At 35.2% G+C, this 21676-nt stretch overlaps 1 pseudogene; it reads right to left on the reverse strand.

The window, feature by feature from the left end:
* The window catches only part of LOC100483266, a 51673-nt pseudogene extending 30670 nt beyond the window's left edge, over nt 1–21003 (reverse strand).
* Between the last annotated feature and the right edge of the window lie 673 nt (nt 21004–21676).

Raw genomic sequence — 21676 nt, forward strand, 5'->3', positions numbered from 1 at the left:
AAGGTACTAAAAATAGGAAAGGGAAAAGCTTATAGTAATAGAAAAATGGGTAAAAGACATGGCATGCAGTTCACAAGAAGTGAAAACTGAGTTTCTGATCTATAAAGATACTAAAAGATATTCAAGCTCACTTATAATAGAAGAAATGAAAGTTAAAACTATATTGAGATACTATTTCTGACCTATCAGATTGGCAACAATCCACGTTTGGCAGCATATTCTATTGGCAAGGTTGTTATGAAACAGGCACTTTCGTATGGTACTGGTTGGAATGCAAAATTTTTATGTCCCTATGAAAAGAGATTTGGCAATATTTTTCCAAAGTACATGTTCATTTACTCTTTGACACAGAATTTTAACTTCTAGGAATATAATCCAAGAACACACTAGTATAAATGGAAATGACATCAGCAAAAAATTATTCATTGTGTTATTTGTGTACATAATAATAGGTGTTATCTATGTATAATATAGCAAAGATTTACATACACATATAAAATTAAACATATATGTGAATATTCATAAATGCAATTACATATGTATGTAATAATAGTAAAGAAAAAACAAAACACAACCCACATGGTATGGTACATCTCATTTATTTTATATATATATATATATATATATATATGTATATATATATGCACACACAGACATATATACACTATTATATACTATATTATAACATATTATATATTATCATAAAGGATATTATACAGAATAGTTTCATTGCTTTAATAATCCTCTGTGCTCCACCTATTAACCCCCAACAACTAACAATCTTTTTACTGTCTTCATAGTTTTGTCTTTTCCAGAATGTCATATAGTTGGAATTAAACAGTATCTGTATGTGTACATTTAAAGACTTGTGTCTAGATTGAACATAATAGGTTGCACATAATAGGTGAACAGAAAATAAACAAATTGAGAACTACAAATGATAAGAAGAAAGGACTATTGTGAATTTTTGGAACTACAGGCTACAAATACAAAGCAGATGGATGTTTACAAAGTCAGAGATCTAGCATGTGAGACAGAGATAGACATTCTTAAGAGCACCTACATTAAATGATATGATAGAAGGTAAGAAATACCATATTCCTTAAAAAGTACTTAAATACTTACTTTAGTGACAAGTGTCCAAAATTCCTACATCTAAGATGCTTCTTATTGGATTAATTTTCATAGAAGCTCTTTAAATGTTCCCCAAATGGTAATAATCTGGTAGCATTTGCACCTAAATTTACCAGAGTACTTGCTGACCACTGTCTGAGAGTACTTGCTCCTATTGAATCCTTGGAGATTAAATTTATGCTGGTGGACCATTTTAATTATCTCAATTTGAAATTTGGAAGGAAAGATACAAACCTTTAGATAGTCAAATATCAGAGCCCCATTATATTTTGTCATATGAAATCAAGAGAAGAGGGCCCTGAAAACAAATAAGGAAAAGTCATATAGTTTTCCTCTTACAAGTAATTCAAGTAACTCAACATAAAATCGGTATCGAATATAATTCTATAGTTACCTTGCTTCCAGTCTGCTTATCAGAATTCCCTCCAATTGAACCTTCTTCTTTCATTCAAATAGCTATATGGGCTTTTCTTCCACAATATACCAGTGAAATCAAGTGCACTGATTCATTGTTTTTAGTGGAATCACATAAGAGAAAATCTGTATCTAAATTCCTGGTCATCAAGATGCTTCATTCCCTGTCCCTAACCTATCTCTTGAGCCTCATTGCCTTTCAACTCTTCAAGTACATCAAAATCCCTTCTGCCAGTAAGCTTTGGATGTTCCCTCTGCCTGGAGCACTCCCCACCTCCCCTAGCTAACTCCTTTTTACCACTCTTTGGGGCCCTGCTCAATCAATTGTCAACTTGCTCAGAAGAGTATTCTTTGCCCCTTTAGACTAAATCAGAACTCCTCATTATGTGTTCTCAAAATTTCTATTAAGTGTTTTTTCAAAACACTTGTCACAGTTTTTAGTTACATATTTTATGATGTTTTGTTTTTCTGCCTCCTCTTTTAAATTGTATGGTCCATGAAGGCACAGGCCTTTATGTTTTCAGTGCTTAATATCGTGCCTGGGACATGTCTATGTTGTGATATCTTTGGTTTCACTTACCTTGCTGTCTTGATTCTGTACCTCTTGCTGCTTTAAACTCAGAGATGTATCCTCAAACTGAATAAGGTCAGTTTCAATCCTGGCAGCTCATTAGAATCATCAAAGTGGGTTTTATAAATGGGTCTCACCTCAGATCAATCAAATCAGAATCTCTGGGGCAGTGATTCTCAAAGTGTGTGATGCTGTTGACCAGCACATCAGCATCTCCCACCTAGGAACTTGCTGGAAATGCAAAATCTTGTCCCCTCCCTGCACCTACTGAATCAGAAGGTGTGGGTAGAGACCAGCAAGCTGTTGAACAAGCACACCAGCTGATTCTGGTACATGTTCAAGTTTGAGAACAAAACCACTGTTTTAGCAAACATCAGAGTCAACTAGAGAGTGAATTAAAATACAGGTTGCTGGGCCCTGCCTCCAAAGCTTCTGAGTCAGTAGGTCTGGGGTGGGCCTACGAATTTATATACCAAACAAGTGCCCACATAATGCTCATGCTGCTGGTCAAATTTTGAGAACCACTGCTCTAGGGCTGGGGTCAACAAACATTTTCTGTCATGACAAGATGGCAAATATTTTAGGCTTTGTGTGTCACATGGTTTCATGACAACTCCTCAACTCTGCCATTGTAGTGGGGAAAACAGCCATGGACAACATATCAACAAATGGGTTCTCTGGCACTGGGATGGGTTTGGCCCAATGGGCTATTGTGTGCCAGCTCTTTCGCCTAATGGACTATAGTGACTTCTAGAGGCTGGGACCCAGGGATTTTCTCAGATGGTGGTTCTGAACCTTGTATGTACTGTATTAAAATCACTGGATAAGATTTTAAATATTCTCAATTCTCCAGACCATAATCAGTATCTCTGAAGGTAGGGCCCAGACATTAGCGTTTTTAAAGCTCCAAGTTATTTCTGGTATGCAGCCAGGTTTGGGAATTATTGATTTGAAACCTTGGCTAATCCTCTGATTTCTGATTCTGGCTTGTTCTTGACCAGATTCCCTGGAATCTCTCTGATCCTTGACTTGTTGTTGACCCTGACCGCCCCCCCCCGCAGGGAATGTTAACCAACTATAAACTGTTAGGCAGGCGGATTCTAAAAAGCTCTGGAAACAACATAAAGCATGTAACCTTGAACCTTTAAAATGAGCTTAATTGGCAAATAATATGTAGTTCATCAACAAAGAAATAAATCATGAAGGAATGAGTTTTGGTGGCTTGGAGACTGTCCAGCTGATCCCTATTATCTCAGGGTTGAATTACTGTGGGTCAGTTTTCCAAAGGCTGATCTCACTTCTTAAAGTATATCAAATAGTTTGGAACCAAAGGAAACTAAAGTAGTTTTGGAGAGTCAAAAACGATTGGAACAATGAAGACACAGGACGCAGTATAGTTCTAGTTATCATGATTCCTTTGGTAAATCAGTCTGTTATCTTCTATTTGGAGAAAAGGATAGAATGTGCCTGTGCACGCATGTGCACACCTGCAAATGTGCACATGTGAATCCTTGTGGTTTATAATTGAGAGGCAAGAATGCCTGGAAACTTTGATGGCAGGTGTTTTCTCTTACCTGCATGCTTGGTGCTAGCACTCACTTAACAGGTTGGTTAGAGGTATGGATGCTGCAAAGTGTGGATTTCCTCATGAGATTCTGCAGGCTCCTGAGATTTAGTGAGGTTCCTCCAAAAGGAAGGTGTCTCTCTGTGTCTGTGTGTGCGGGTGGTGTAACACGGGTCTAGTGCTCTTCAACAGAGCTTTCTGTGATGGTGGAAACTTACTATATATGCACCATGCAATGCGGAAGTTATGGGCTACATCTGGCTTGTGAACACTTGAAATGTGGCTGGTGTGAGTAAAGAATTAATTTTTAAATTAAATTATTTTTTATAGCTACATATAAGAAATGACTACAGTATTGGCCACTGTGGCTTTCATCAATTAGAGCACGAATCTTTTTTTTTTTTTTTGAAGATTTTATTTATTTATTTAACAGAGAGAGAGACAGCCAGTGAGAGAGGGAACACAAGCAGGGGGAGTGGGAGAGGAAGAAGCAGGCTCCCAGTGGAGGAGCCCGATGCAGGGCTCAATCCCAGAACACCGGGATCACGCCCTGAGCCGAAGGCAGACGCTTAACGACTGAGCCACCCAGGTGCCTCTAGAGCACGAATCTTGGCATATGACCTTCACATTACTCCTACTTAAAAAGAGCCCCTCAGGCTGAACATCAATAGAGGTGGGTGTAGAATTCAATGCATCTATGACTGGGATGGGGAGAGCACGTGCCCTTGGCAGAGTTATGCATATCTCATTTTAGTGCCAATTGTAAAAAAGTAGGAATAACCATGGTGCCTGACCAGGCACATGATGATTAGGTAGGAAAAAGGTAACAAACGCCATTCTGGCATGTACTAGTTACTTTTTTTGAGGATAACTAGTTGGTGATATCCGACAGATTGGAAATCTCAGAGGTGAGAAAAAACTATGTGTGCAGATGCAAGGACCCCACAATAAGCTTCAGTTTATTGAACCCAGAGTTTCTCAAACTGACTCCAGAACTCATGTCTGCATGTGCGTGTGTACTATCTATTAGCAACCACAGAGCTGGTGCTCCGTGCTGCACACTTTGAGAAAGAATGCTCTATAAAATAGTTGGTTGCTGTTCCTGCTATAAATCATATTTCCAATCATTCCATTCATGGATTTTTCTCTTCCTTCCGTTTTTGTCTTCTGCCTTCTTATGTGGCTGGGTCTATGTCAGAGCATCCTAGGGCCTTGACGAGTGGGATTGTGCCATAAGAATCAGAGCCATGGCTCATGCCACTGGCTTGTGACCTCAGTAGCAGTTTGAGCCCCATCTAATGTATGCAATTTCCACTTGGTGATGGTCGGCCGCTGGGCACACTGAGTTATATCGCTTAGTGTGTCAAATAGCATTTGGTTCATGATGGGCCTCTCAGGTAACTTGGTGTCTTAATAGAGGTTTGCTTTTGAAGTTTGAGGATTTCTAATGATAATTTATTTCACTTGAAAACCTAAATGGAAAAAGAGCAAGTGATACCTTTTGAATGTACAATGCCAAAAATGCCTGGGAAGTCAATTTCTCTAGTTCGTAATCATTTTATTATTTCATAGCATACTTAACTAAATGCAGAATAGTTTCTCATATCTAGCTTTTCTATTAATATCCACCATACCTTCCTATTAGTCTGTGCACTTAGTTTATCTTCCTACATGCAGAGTGGTCTCTTTTTCACAGTTGCTCAGCCAAGCAAGATAGGGAACTATAATTATAGAGAAATGTAACCTTTTTAGCATTGAAACATTCCTTACATAATTTTTTTTTGTTCAGGAAATAGGTAACAACTGCAAAGTAAGCCATATTTACTTCCACTTTTGCCAAATTATTTATCAAATTTCAAAGGCCATGCTGGCCTACAGAAATGTGAAAATGAACTTAATTTCTTGTTAAAATATTTTGGCTTATGCATAAAATAAACATACAATTTATTGAATTGGATAATATATTAGTACAAGTAAAATACGTTTTTTTAAAGCTAAGATTATAATTGAATACTTATGTATTTTTATATCTCATCATACTTATTGCCAGGACTCCCAGAACAGATTGGGCAATTGTTTTTACTTATTTGTCACTTTTTTACTGAGCACCAGTATCTCAAGCAAAGGACTTCCTTGGGGGGGCCAGCAGTAACAGAGTTCCAAATATACTTATGTGCAGATTATCCAGTTGTCTTTATTCTCCCAACTTTATTTATTTTGTTTCTTACATGTTAAGATGTTAACGTAATAGGTCAAAATTCATGCTTACTTGTCTTAACAATCATAAAAGATTTTGGATCACCTTATTACTAGAGAGCTTGGTTTTGCTTACCACCAATGTCGAACGTGGACACATTGTGTTATTTAGAATATTTCCGAAAAGTTAATCTAAATATACCATGTGTGTTGTATTTTATGGGAATTGGAATCATGTAAATTGATAAACAAATAACATAAAATATTAATGAAATCTTTTTTTAATGTGAAAAAATGTGTATTATCCATAGCACATAAAAAACAAAGGATAATTTCTAGGTTCATCCAGCAAATAATGACACCCTATGTAGAAAACCCAAAAGACTCCACCAAAAGATAGCTAGAACTGATACGTGAATTCAGCAAAGTCACGGGATATAAAATCAATGTGCAGAAATTGGTTGCATTTCTATTCACTAATAATGAAGCAGCAAAAAGAGGACTCAAGGAATAGGTTCCATTTACAATTGTACCAAAACCCGTAAGATACCTAGGAATAAAACTAATCAAAGAGGTAAAAGATCTGTAGGCTGAAAACTATAGAACACTTAGAAAGAAATCGAAGAAGACATAGAGAAATGGAAAAACATTCCATGTGCACGGATTGGAAGAACAAATATTGTTAAAATGTTTATATTGCCCAAAGTCATATACACATTCATGGCAATTGCAAGGTTGCTGTGGCAAACTGTGTTTACATCTACTGCCACATAGTGGCGCCACTTCAGCTGATAGAAATGGCCATCACTCCTGCAGCATCCTGGGAACCCAGCTATTACTGCTTATGGAAATTGGGCCTTTTTCTGGGGGAATGTGGTGACTGCTACACTGTTATTTTGTCATTCACTATTATTATGATTTAAAATATTTTTAGATTCCATAAAAAGGCATCCGAATATTATTTAAGAGGTGGTACATCTTTTAGTGATGAAAAACAAGCTTTAAAATCAGTAATTTTGGGATGGAATTTAGAGGTGATGAAATGTGATGAAAAATTTCTCGTAATTGTCATTTTGGTTATACATATTTTTGGAGAACTCTGCAAAACATCAGAGATAATATTGCAAAAATTAAAATGAGACATTAAAGCAAAAAATGCATATTTGTGGTAAATTATTCATTCTAGGCAGGCATTTCCCATCACATACTCAACTTGGGTAAATGAGGCTTGAATTATCAAGGTTTTGAAATATGCTGTGTTCAGCAACTCAGTGCTTGTGCAAAATGCTACTTTTCCAATACCAGAAGAGCTTCCTATTTTTATTTAAGACTAAGAAATTTTCCTTAAAGGTGGAGATTGGAGGATAGGAATGAGGAGGAAAGACAATGGTTTGAGCAAACACATTCTAATATCCTCCTGACTTCACAACTGTCCTGTTTATTTTTCTATTTCTAATATTTGCTCTGATAAAAAAAATTGACTCAGGAAATAGGCCCATGGACAAGAAGAAAAGAGAGCAACTGAAGACAGCAAATAAGAAATCTACCAACCCTGAGTGTTATTGCAATGGAAAAATAAATATAGAACCAAAAAAGACCTAATATGATTGATTTCTCTGCATTCTCTCTCATCTTTTTAACTTTTCATTCTAAGTCCTACTTATTCTATTAGCATACCTCTTCTACCAGCTGAGTCCCCATATAGCAAGATTTTAAATATCGAGTCCCCTAAATATGTTACTATTGCCATGTTTCTTCATGGATATTTTAGCTATCAAAGATGGTAAGCATTTTTACCCACAATATATTTTAGATCATATTCATTAGGGGCTGAGACACCCAGTTCCTGTCTGACTACTATAGCACTTGCAAAATATATCCATAAGAGCCATTCATAAATTTCTGGAGATGAGTAATAAACATGAAAATTTTATTTCTTGGATTAATGATATACCCTATGAATGATGAGGAATTGTTGAAATAAATTATGGCTTTCATATTGGATACCCTTGGAGAGATGACTTAATTGGATTGTGTGTAGCACCAGGGTTTCTTCAAAAAATTTCCTAAAAACATCTCTCATTGTGTCTTAGTACATTGCTTAGTTTGGATTTCCCCCAAGAGAGAAACCTTTGGGAGAATTCAAACTAATGAAGGGGAAAAGAGGAAAAGGGAAGGAAGTAAAGCCAGAAAAAAAGGGGGGGGCATGTATTAGTGAGCAGGATATTGCTGTGGGCAACTAGGGTTGTACAATTGTGTGGGGAGCTTTGAGAAACTATATGGAACACTCTGGTCCCTGTGGAGGGCAGGAGGGTTGGGGCGTTTATCCACCAGCTCTCATCCTCTATTGTTTCAAGATGGCCTCATGGTCTTAACTCTTCTGCCTTCCAGTACCTCCTGGTCCTATAGGATTGAAAACAACCTCAAGCATAGAAGAGAAACACACCCTTGACATGGGAAGTTAGCTTGCCAGGTGCTTTGCACTTCAGTTTCAGGTGCACTCAGGTGGGCAGAGGGAAAGAGGAGAAACATCAACATCACTTGCTGCAGGAATAATGCTAATATTGAGCGAATAAAAAGTATTAAAACCTCCATGATAAGTGGAGTTCGTTCATATACACACTACTAGTAGTAGTCTCATCCATTTTGCTTCCATAGATTTTCTTTTAGATTTGATTGATCTCCTTGCCAGCTCTGCCCCAAGTGCACATAATGATTTCCCAAGGCATTTCTCAATATTTTTAAAGCGCTTCAGACTTAGAATTTCTCTTTAGGGAATTTCCAAAATATATGCAGCATCAGGTCCTAGAAATATAAAAAAGCAAGAGTTATTACTATAATGACAATAGAGGGAATTTGTAAAGAATCTTAAAAAAGTAGTTGACAAAGTCAATTTTTTGAAGCCAACAATTCCTTTAGACATGCATGTACTATACAAAATAAAATCTTTCAGAATGTATTTATTTTTAACATTTGCATTACTAAAGTTTGGTTTAATCTTTATTTAATGTATTATGTACCAATTTGATGAATCAAAATGTGCATTGTTAAGGAAGGAGCAGAATATGGAAGTGAATGGAAAATAGCTATCTTTATTATCTTAATGCAATGCCATCTTGATAGAGCAAAGACTCTTCTGGAGTCTGATTTGTTTAACAGAAAGGTAACCTTTGTGGAATGGGTTGGCTACTAAATATTTGGAATTATTTATTATGGATAACACAAATCAACCTCTTACATTTTGTTTTGGTTTTATGTTCCTTTCCATTGAAATGGGAAAAAAGTACACTCTTGATTATCTTCTCTGATGTAAGGAATAATTAGTGAAGATAGTCAAAAGATTTCTTCTCACATTTGTTACATCTCTAAAGTAGGAAGCTAAAAGTACTTGTAACACAGAGAGCCTAGGCCTCTCTCTTCCCACAGTGCACTACTGCTGAAGCTGTTACTTGGCCAAACTGTCTGTTTTTTCCAATACTATTCATGTTTATTATATAAGTAGTATATGTGAACAGTAATATATGATGTATATAATTAAGTATGTATCAATTGCCAGATTAAATTACTTAAACTAGTTTATATCATGTTATCACCATATTTAAGAAGATGAATAATATATCAAGATTAAACTTTGCCAAGCTCTCCATGATCTGTATGATTTTATCTTGCCCATCCAAAATTAACCACCACTGTTACTGAATCTATGTGCTATAAAAAATTCTGGCCATTGTCTTTTCAGACTTTTCAGGCTCATGCTTCCTTTTTGCTTTCTATCATTGTGCTTCTAAAATCTAAAGGGAGAAGTTTCTTCTTTTCCCTTAAATGTCAACATTTCATTGACAGCTTCTCGTAGCAGGCCACACAGATTTTTTTCCTCCTTTAACTCCCTTGTTTATTGAACTGTGTATATACTACAAGAAGTATCTTGTACTTTTCCTCTTTGCTAATAGTTAAAATAAAAAATAAAATAAAATAAATCAGAACAATTATCTTGACTTATAATGCACATGACAATTACTTGGGAAACTTGTTGGAAATGCAGATTCTTGGCTCCCTTCAGATAATTTAGATAATTCATTGACCACTCTCTGAGAAATATTGTTTTAGTTTCTTCTACATGTAAAACTATAATTTACTTATTCTTTACAGGCTACATAAAATATTACATTATCTTCCTATTCTCCTTGAGTTGATTAGTTGATAAAGTCCTATCTTGACCACTGCTGGGCCAATAGTTAAGCCTTGACACTGAGGTGGTTTTAGAATGTCATAGACATTGATAAGGAGTGAAAACTGCTAGTTGACAGATAAATTAGATGTCACTTTGGATTATAGACAGTGATGCCATTTGAGTTAACTGTATCCACTTGCCAAGTAGCATTCAACAGATTTGTTGATAGGTTTCATATTTTCCTGTAATATGTTATCACCATCTCTAGATGACAGTTAAGTTTTCCAGTCCTAGATGGGAGTAAGTGCTTCTCAGGCAAGATGGTGCCCATCTTGTTGGCCCATGATTCTATTTCATAAAAATAGCCCTCCAGTGGGATAGCCGTAGGTAGTTTTGAAGGAAAACAATAAAATTTAAGAGTGAATCTTTAAAATTCAAAGAGCAGGAAGATAGAATAAAACCTTTTTTTTAATAAAATCAGGCTTATTTTCTATTTAATAGAGTCCAAGTAAACCTTCAATAAGCAAGTAAGCCTTCCAGCTTCTTCTTGTCTATTTGTTTCTTATCTCTATTATAAAAACTTGGTTAAAATATACTACAGTGTATTTCTTTAAAATAGCCATTTCAGATGATCTGTTCTTCAGGTTTATCTATGCACTTCATGTCAGCAAGTCATGAAAGGCATATACCATCCTATAGCTTTTTTTCTTCCATCTTAGTCTCAATTCAGAATTCATAGCTTAAGGTTTTCATGCTAAAATTAAAAAAAACTGATATAAAATTTTCCAATTTCCTCTGTTCTTTGCTAGTAAAAAGTCTCATTGCCTAATGACTCATTTGCTTTTTCCCATTTCTTTTCTAATATGTCCTACAGATTACATTGTTATCCCTAACCAAGGCATTTAAAATTTAACTTCTAAAGATATGTCATTTCTATCCAAGTGAGAGAAAGGAATCAGTGATCCCACTTCAAGATGGAATTTATTTTAAGGAAAGCAAAGCACTATGGTTGGAATCACTTAAAATATGAGTAAACCTGCTACACACACAATTTTAGAATGAGGAAAAGAAAACAAAGATTTATATTTGTTTTAGGTATTGAATTCATATGTGGGAGAAATAGGTTTGGTTCTAAGCTTCATAAATATTGAGGTATTGTGAATAGGACAGTCTGATAATAAATAGTAATTGAGCCATTTATTCCTGATATAGAAACTATATGTGGGTAGGAGAAAAGGAATGGGTGAGAATGTAATTCTTAGTGTTAGAATGCACAAAAGGAAAATAAACAATAAGATGGGTATAAAGAAAGGCTAACTCTATACAAGTCCCTCCAGGAAAGAGAAGTCAAGATGAGAAATGGAACAAGATCAAAAGGGAATTAAAAACATAAGCCTATTTAGCAAGTATGCCAGAGATCAAAGGAATATTGATTCAAGAATTAGCTAAGATTGTCTAAGCAGATGTTATTTAATCAGTAAGAAATTGTCTAAAATTCTAAATGGCATTATTGTTAACATGTATTGATAGTTGGAATGTTTTTAGCACATCTAGCACATGATTATTGTACCTTTTATGCCTTTATTAAAAGTTAAGAATAATGCTTGATTTCTCTCATTATAGGTTTATTTCAGTTCAGTTCAACAAAAGATGACAGAATTACTTTTGGGTCCCAGGTACTGCAGTGGCATTAAAAATACAAAACATTGTTGAGAAAAATTAAGGAAGACCTGAATAAATGGAGAGATATACTATGTTCATGGATCACAGACTTGATGTTTTTAAGATGTCACTCCACCCTTCTTCCACAATGATCTTTAGGTTGAAGGCAATTTCAACCAAAATCCAAGAAGACATTTTTGTAGAATTGACATGCTAATTCTGAAATTTGTATTGAAATGCAAAAGACTAGAATAGGTCAAACCATGTTGGAAAGAATAATAAAGTTGGAAGACATACACTATTTGACTTCAGGACTTGTTATAAATCTATCATAATCAAGACACTGTACTAATGGTGTAAAAATAGATGTATTATGGAACATAATAAAGAGTCCAGAATTAGACTCACGTATATATAGTTGAATTTTGACAAAGGTGCCATGGCAATTTTGGTGTAGAAAAAATAGTCTTTTAAACAAATAGTGTTGGAACAATTAAATATCCACATGCAAATGAATGAAATTTGATTCATTTGTGGTACAAGATACAAAAATTAACTCTAAATGAGTTATAAACCTAAATATAAAACTTTATAAAATTTCTAGAAGAAAATTTTGTGATCTTGGATTTATTGGATATGACATCAAAGATGGTAACCAAAGATTTCTTAAATATAACAAAAGTTCCATTCATAAAAGAACAAGTTGATAAGTTGTATGTAATCAAAAGTGAGACTTCTGCTCTCCAAAATACACCATTAATAGAATGAAAATAAGCCAGACTAGGAAAAATATTTGTAATACACTTATCTAATAAAGTATGTCTACCCAGAATATTAAACAATGTTTAACACAATAATAAGAAAACAGGCTCTCCAAAAGAAATAGTCAAAAAATTTAATAGATATTATCAAAGATTTATGGATGGCAAGTAAGCAAATGAAAAGACACTCACTATCATGTAAATTAAAACCACATTGAGATACCATTCTATAGCCAATAGAATTGCTATAATTAAAGACTGCTTATATCATTTGTTGGCAATGGTGGAACAATTAGGACTTTCATAAACTCCTGGTGGTACAACCATATAGGAAAATAGTTAGGCAATTTTTTAAAAAGTTAAACATACTCTTACCTTATAATCTGGCCATTCCACTGCTAGGTATTTATGTGAAAGTGATGAAAGCCTATGTTCATATGAATATTTGAACACAAACAGTCATAACGGCTTTATTTGTAATGTCCAAAAACTGGAAACAGCTCAAATGTTCATCAACAGGTGAATGGATAAACAAGTTGTTGTATGTCTGTACAATAGAATAATACTTAGCAATAAAAAGGAAAGAACTACTGGTGCATGCAACAAATGGATGAATCTGGGGGTCATTATTATGAGTGAAAGAATCTAGACCAAAAAGATAAGGTATTTCATGATTCTATTTATATAAAATTTTAGTAAATACAAACTCATCTATGACAGGAAGTGGATCATTAGTTGTGTGAGGAGAGAGGAAAAGCCATTGGAGTGGAACAAGAGGGTTGGATTACCAATGGGGCACTAGGAACAAATGGGAGTGACATATTCTTTATGTTTATAGTAGTGATATTAAGACATATGAACTGTGAACTTTAAACACCTTAATAAAGCTGATCTAAAACAAAGAAAGAATATTGGAATTATCTTTGATGTAAATAAATATTTTGTTTCTCAGATTATAAATGGGTAAATTATAGTTCTATATTTTACTTAATAAAAAGCCTGTTAAAGGAATCTCCCCCTCCCTTTTATGTAAATGTTAGTATAGTCAACAAATTGGATTTCTAAGAATATATCTAGTTCTAGTTCTAGTTTTAAAACTCTTTACCCAGATATATGCTTTCACAAGGGAAAAAAATCTTCCCTTTGCTTTTTGGAGAACAACAAGTGATTTTAGAGGGGAAATGAGCCTGGCTAGTGCTCTTATTCTGCGTGCTCACCAAAACTGGCCAAATCTGGCAGAAACAGTTTAAAGATGTTTTTGGTTATGACAATCAGAATCCAGCCAATATGTCGCTCTGACTCTTTTTGAGTCTTTGAGTAACTTAAAGAAATATAGACTGTTTAGCGAGATGACTCTAAAAGACTGTCTTATGAGAGCCTCGTGTCATGGGAACCTCGCCAAGTCCTAGTCCAATGCTGACTCAGAGAGAGAGAGGATTTCTCAAACATTTTAAAAGCTTCAGTACAAAAAAAAAAAAGTCTTTCTCCCCACACCACACACCCAAACACAAACATCTGGGCTAGGAGTGGGGTGGGGAATACTTCTTAAAAGAGAACAGCAAAGCTAAGTCATAGTGCCATAATCAGGTTTACTGTCGCATCTTAAACTGCAGACCCCATATTATCCAGTTTTAACATAATGGAGCAAAGAGATTCTACAGACAAAAGACCTGGGGTGCCAGTAACTACACTCTAAAATAATTAGCATGAAAAATTAAAGAAACAAAGGAAATCAAATGCAAAGATGTTTGGCATTCTAGCCAAGGGGAAAAGGAGAAAAGCTGCCCAAGTCTTAAGCTTACGGATGACTAACATCCCTAAATGTTAGCAGGATCCCTAAATAAATACAAATATAGCATCGTTCCATATTTGAGCTAATCTGTTGTGGAAAATTTAAGCTGGTTTATCTGTTATTTACAGTCATAGTGAAATATTTTTCTTACTTTTAATGCCCTATGATATATGTTTGGATTGGCAGATTGCTGTTGTCATACGTTGGGATGATTTGAACCATCCTTTAGTCTTCTGACAAATTATGATCTAGGGTGAGGTACATGAGAGTATGAATACCAGACAAGAGGCAAAGGGAAAAGACACAGAAAAGAGAGAAATTAATAACACAGAAATAATGCGTCAGAACAGCATTGGTCTGTGTGATAGGCTGACTAAGCAGGTGTTGAAAGCATTTTGTGAAGGGTCCTCAAAAGAATAATCTGGTAATCTAGAAAGAAGCTATGTGAATTTCCCCATACATGTTTCATTTCATTTTTGAAATATCTTTTTTTCTTAGCGTTATTTTTATTTTGAACTACATGTGGTAAGACGTTGTCTTTCAAATGTTTATGTTCTCTAAATTTTTTAAATTTTCTTGTTAGAGGCTTATCTTTGCAGGAGCTAATGGAATAGGAAAAGAGAAAAAATGGATTGAACCTAAAGTAATAAAGTAAATGTTCTTCAGGGACAATAGAAGAGGGCGGGGAAGAAAAGTTTATATGGTTGATGGAACTTAAAGCAATAAAGTTGATGGTAGAAGCCATTGGGGCTTTTTGGCTCTGTAATAGATAATGACCTCAGTATTTCCAGCACCATGAAGATCTTATGCTTGATTTAAATTTAATTGGTTGGACACTTGATTCATATTTTTATCAAATAGTGTATTTCCTTTAAAAGGGAATATGCATAATGAGCACAAAGAGAATGGAGTGAAAAGTTAATATTCCACTATTTTTAGACCATCAGTTCCTGGGCCCTCAAACAGTAGAAGCTCTTTCTTTGTGTAGCCTGGGAACTTTTACCTTTTAATGCTTGAATCTAAATATTTTGACTATTAGCATATTTTTCCTTGATTGTTTTCACAAAGAGTGTAAATCACATCATTGGTCATGGCGACCCTGCCTATGTGACATTTATGCACATTTTATTTTCTGTTTCATAGCAACAGGTGATGGAGGCAATAAAAATTAAGTTGGGTAAAATGTTTTATGTTGAACAACAACCCATTTTTATGTGGACTATATCCTGCCATGAATGTAAGCATTCTAGAATGACGTCTGTTTTCTTTCCCTTGAAACAAATTGAGAAAAAGTATTTTCCAAGGTCTTCGTCTGGCTTGAAGAATTGCATTTTTGCAGTTGTCATTTCGTTAGTAGCATGCATGCAAAGTGAATACTGTTTGTGTACTCCATACATATTTTTAATAGAACCCTTTGTGCCATGCCACTTCCCTGAAAATCATGACATTTTTAAGAAGAATTAAAACCTGAAGAATGTGTAAATCCATTGAAATTTTTATGCTCAATTAAACCAAACAATTACCAAGTTACCAATCCTCGGACTTCCTCCTTGGCTCCAAATACCATCCACACCCTGATGACTTTGAAAGTTATACTTTTGTTCTCAAACTTTCCAGAATCTCTTACATATAACTATCTACACAACATCTCTGGTTAGAAATCTAATGAGCACTTAAAAACTTACATGCCCAGAAATGACTCTTAACTTTCCCCCTAAAATTTTCCCCATTTCTATTTGCGGCAACTTGTCCATCCAGATGCTTAAATCACAAACCTTAGAATCAACCTTGACTCTTTTTGCTTTTTCCTCACATCAAGAAGCTAACCCAGACACAAAACTGAGCCTTCAAGATATATCTTGGGTCTGCCCACTTTTCACCACTTGTAGCACAGTGCTCTAGTTGCTTCCCCCCACCCTGTCTTCCATTTGAATTCTTGCAATAGCTTAATGGGCTTCCCCACTTCCACCTTTGATCTCACAGTCTGCACTTCATAGAGGGGCTCCAGTCATACCCAATGCTCACAACCTCAAGACCTCCCATTCATCTCAGATGGCTTCCAAGGTCCTATATGATCTGCCTTCTTGCAGCTTTGCGGCCTCATATGTATACCTCCTTGCTATTTCACTCCAGCTTCCTTGCTGTCTCTTGAACATGCTCAGCATATTTCCATTAAGGACCGTTGTAATTGCTGTTTCCGCTGCCCGGAAAGTTCTCCTGCACATAGCTATGTGGATTGCTGCCTCCCTTTGACATCTCTGCTTGAAGGTCACTTTGTCACAGAGCCCTCTCTGAACACTCTATAAATGTTAACTTCTCCTCACTGTCCTATCTCACACACACTGCTTGGTTTTCAACAGAACACCACCACCTGACATGATTTTAAATCTCTTTATCATCTGACTCTTCCTTCTAGGTTATAAGATAACTGAGACCAAGCAAGGTCTTGCCTTTTTGTACTCACTAAAATTGCAAAATTTAAAAAGCCTGGAAATCCTAAGTGTTAGCAAGAATGTGAAAAAACTTACTCTTATACATAAGAATTCAAAATAGTACAGCCATTTTGCAATACATTTGGCAGTTCCTTATAAAGTTAAAGATACATTTGCCATATGACCCAAAAAACTCTCTCCTGCGTGTTTACTTAAGTGACATGGAAATATTTATCTACACAAACATTTATATGCAAATGTTCGTAGCAAATTTATTCATAGTATTCATCATAATAGCTCCAAATTAGAAACTACCCAATGTCTATTCATTGGTGACTGGATTAACAAATGGGATAGTTTTATGTAATGGAGTACTACTCAAGAATAAAAAGGAACCAACTATTGATACACTTAACAACCTGCATGAATCTCAAAAATATTATGCTAAGTGAAAGAAGTCAGACACAGAAGACTACATATTCTGTGATGCCACTGATATATGTTGGGAAAGTCACCATGTAGTGACAGAAAGCAGACCAGTAGTTACAGGGTTTGGGATAGTAGGAGGGGATTGACTATAAAGGGGCTCAAAGGAATGCTTTGCGATGATGGAAATTCATGGTATATTCATTTACCACTGCAAAGCAGACATTAAGAAGGTATAGGGAGTAAGATAATAAGAAAGCATGCTCCCTTGATAGGATATAATTTGTGTAGCAAATGATATTATAAAGTAAGTAACAGTAAGCTTTATATAAAATTTTTAACTCTCTGGTCGTAAGAATTTTGTTACAATTAATAATTAACAATTGCTTTCACTGCTTACTGTCCAACTGTTCGTTATAGATATGGACTTTTGTATAGTGTAAAGAAATAAGAGGATCTAGATTCTTTGCACTTTAGTTTCGTGATGATCAGATAATAGCCTAATTACTTCAAAGAGTAAATGCATGATTTTTCATATGAATTATGAACTGAGGAATATGCTCTCACACAATGCCCATTCAATATTTTTGAGTTAAGTTTATGTCATTTGAATGTCCTAAATTTATACAGTATAATTAATTTTAATTTAATGACATATAATTAAGAAAGGAAAGCATTCAAATATGTATTCAAAATCATAGTGGAATTAAGATTTTCCCTATCCGTAAACTTTATTTTAATTTTATTTAATTTATTCTGGCAGACATTTGGTTTCTCACAAAGGAAATGCAATAAAAATTTTTATTCTTTCCATCTTGAGCATATGGTTTTCATATTCAAAAGCAAATATTTACTATATAATAATATAGAAAAGAAAGGAAATGAGAGATGGGGAAGCTTTGTGAAGCATAAGCATTTGCTTTGATAACTACTCTGTACTATACTAAATATGTTAGTTTGCCTAGTAAAAATACACTTAAACTTTTCCATCTAAATAATCACACATTGTTTCTTAATTACTAAATCTGTAAGTGCACTCTTAATCAAATTAAATACCCATATAATTAAAAAAATATTAAAGGATACCATAATAGAGGAAAGCACACTAATCCTAAGAGTACATGTGAATGAAATTTCAGGAACTAAATGTGCTTGTAACCAGCACCAAACCCAAGAAACATAACACTACTGGTACCCAGAAATTCTCTCCAAAGCCCTCTAAGTCACTACACCCCTCCAGAGAGAATTCACTTTTCTGACTTGTTGTAGCATAGATTAGTTTTGCCTGATTTTGAACTATACACAAAAAGAATATGCACTTGTTTTTTGTATAGGTTCTTTCATTCAATATGTTTTTAAGATTCATTTTTGTGTGCAGCTCTAGTTTGCTCCTTCTCATTGTGTTTGTATCCACTATGGAAAAATAACACAACTTATTCATTCTGCTAGAGTAGATTTTAGTTTCATTGCAATTACGAATAGCTCTACTAAGAACATTCTTGTCCATATCTTTTGGTGAATAGGTGCATGAAGTTCTGTTGGGTACATGTAAAATTGCTAGATGATAAGGTAGGTGTATGTTCAGTTTCAGTAAATACTGCCAACAGTTCTCAGAGTGTTTGTATTAATTTATTTTCTTACCAGCAGTGTATAAAAATTCTGGTTGCTCCATAGCCTTATTAATCTTTGTTACTTTCTGACTCAAAAAATTTAGATCTTCTAGGAGAAGGGCCTTTTGAATTATGGTTATAATATGTAATTTCCTATGTTTAATAAAGTTGAGCACGTATTTTATATGCTTATTGGCCATTTGGATATCTTTATTCATGAAATACATGTTCAAATTTTTTGTTCATTTTATTTTAGAATTTCTTTCTTTATCTGCTTTTTCTAACATACTGGTTTTAGGAGTTCTGAATTTTTTTTGTTGTATATGGGTACTACAAATATTTCACTTTCCATAAAATTTTATGTATCAAAGAATTTTCAGAAAAATATCTCTTGTGTTAGAATACTACTCTACAGTTAAACAGCTCATTACTTAGCTCTTAGTTTAGCTCTGGTATTGCAGTACAAAAGAAGCTGAAAACAATATATAAACTAATGTGTGGCCAGAGTTGGCCTAGAGGTGGCCAGATTTAGCCAACAGGCCAAGGCAAGATAGGAGAAAAAGAGGAGTAAGAGGGTAGGTATAATCTCAAATATTTTAGTATTTTATTAACTGTAAGTGGACCAAATGTTCTAATTAAAATTCTTTCTCTATTCTAGGGAAAACACAAGATTGTCATATTGTATTGAAAAGAAACTAACATGTAATATACCTTAAATATAAGGCCCAGGAAAGTTGAAAGCAAAAGGATAAAAAGTCATTCTATGCAAACACCAACAAAAAGAAAGCTTGCAGAACTATACTAGCAACCGACAAAGAAGACTGTGGAGCAAAAATTATTACTAAAGAAAATAACACTCCTAATTTTGTATACGTGATCTCCAAACATGTAAGACAAAACTGACAGAATCAAAAAAAGAAGCAGACAAAACTAAGGTCATAGAAGAATTGAAATACCTGTATCACGAACTGACAGAACAGACAGAATCACTAGATATAAAAATTAAGAACAACATGCTTAACTTTATGTGTGTGTGCATAAAACATACCGCTGAATCGTAACATTCAGCATCTGTATTATACATGTTCTATTCAAGTTCACATGGAGCATTCACCAAAATTACATATATATATTTGTACTATAAAGGAAGTCACAACATCTTTTCCAAGTATCAAATCAAAGTACGTTCCCTGATGATGGTGGAGTTAAGTTAGAAATGAATAACAGAAATAGAGTGAAAATCCCTAAATTATTAGAAAATAAGCAATACATTTCTTTTTTTCCTTTGGAAATTTCTTTTTTCCCATGATCCTTATTTCCATTTTCTGTTTAAGAACTCGTGAAAGAGAAATACCATATGTTCTAATAATTCCACTACTGGTTATTTATGAAAATGAGAACATTAATTCAAAAAGATATATGCACACATGTTTAACATTATTTACAATAACCAAGCTATGGAAGCAATCTAAGTGTTCATAGATAGACAAATGAATAAGGAACATGTGATATATATACACCATAGAATATTATGCAGGCATAAAAAGGATGAGATCTTGCCATTTTCAACAACATGATGAACTTACGCTAAGTGAAGTAAGTTAGACTGAGAAAGACAAATGCCATGTGTTTTCACTCATATGTGGACTCTAAAAAAAAGAAGATAAAGGAATAAACAAAAAGCAGAATCAGAGAATAAACTGATGGTAGCCAAAGTGAAGGGGGGTGAGGGGATGGGCAAATGGGTGGGGGGGGCAGGAAATTCAGACTTCCACTTATTGATGAATAAGCCATGGGGATAAAAGGTACAGTATAGGGAATGATATGTAATAGTATTGTATGCTGACAGATGCTAGCTACATTTTTTGTGAGCATAGCATAATATATGACTTGTTGAATCACCAAGTTGTACACCTGAAATTAATGTAACATATCAACTATACTGCAATATAAAAAAGATAAATAAAGAAAAAGAATTTGTAAAAGAACAGCTCAAGACCACTCAGTGGTTGTTTCTACTCATTAGCTGTAGACCAGTCTTCAATGGCAGGCTGAGTGCTCCAGTAGTTAATGAGGAATTGCTAAGTAGGCATAGGGGGCATCCACAAGCCTTCAGACCAGCTGGTGAACTCGGGGTGTATAGAAGTAAATTTGGGAGCTGGAACAGTCTATTTACCTTGAAATTCCTCCATGATCACAGCCTTTCCAGCAGTAGCTTGCTCTTCCTTTTCAATCTGTTCAGGATCTCTGTGGAAGTAGAGATCAGGCATGGCCCCCTTGGGTATTCACTGAAGATGGTGCCACTCATGCAGAGAACTTCCCTGGCTATCTTCTACCACCTCAGGCCACTAAGTGCACTCCCTCAGTGCAGTGTCCACATATTGCAGATGAGAGTCTGTGTTACACAGAGCAATGTCACTCAGGTGAACATAAGACACCTTCTGAAAGGCTGGTGATCAGCTCTGGGATCAGTAACCATTGGAAGGCTGCCTGGATCTTCTGATTGGTGAAGTTTCCAGGAGTGAAGTGACCCAGTGATAGGGGTGGCTCCGGTGGCAGTGGCAAACTTCAGCACAGCTCACTGGCCGGTATTCCTGGAGAATGTGACACTGACATCAGCTGGGTTTTCAGTGGCAACGATGGCATGAGCTGCCCACAGAAGCTTCTCCCAGGTTCTCTTCAGATTTATGATGTAGATGCCATCACTTCTCCTTTCATAGATGTACGTTCCATTTGGAAGTCAAGTTGGTGCCACCTAAGTGGATTTCTGCTACAAGCAATTTGAGGATGTCCTTCTTCATTTGCAGGACATCAAGGTCCATCAAAGCTTCCCTTTCGGTTATGATGGAAACCCAGAACAATATCATATGGACGCCTCTCTAGGAAGAGTGGAAAAAGCAGCAATATCTTTCTAAATTATCCATGTGTCAAAGGTGAGATCAC

Source organism: Ailuropoda melanoleuca, chromosome 5 (genome assembly GCF_002007445.2).
Source record: "Ailuropoda melanoleuca isolate Jingjing chromosome 5, ASM200744v2, whole genome shotgun sequence".
NCBI classification, from domain to species: domain Eukaryota; kingdom Metazoa; phylum Chordata; class Mammalia; order Carnivora; family Ursidae; genus Ailuropoda; species Ailuropoda melanoleuca.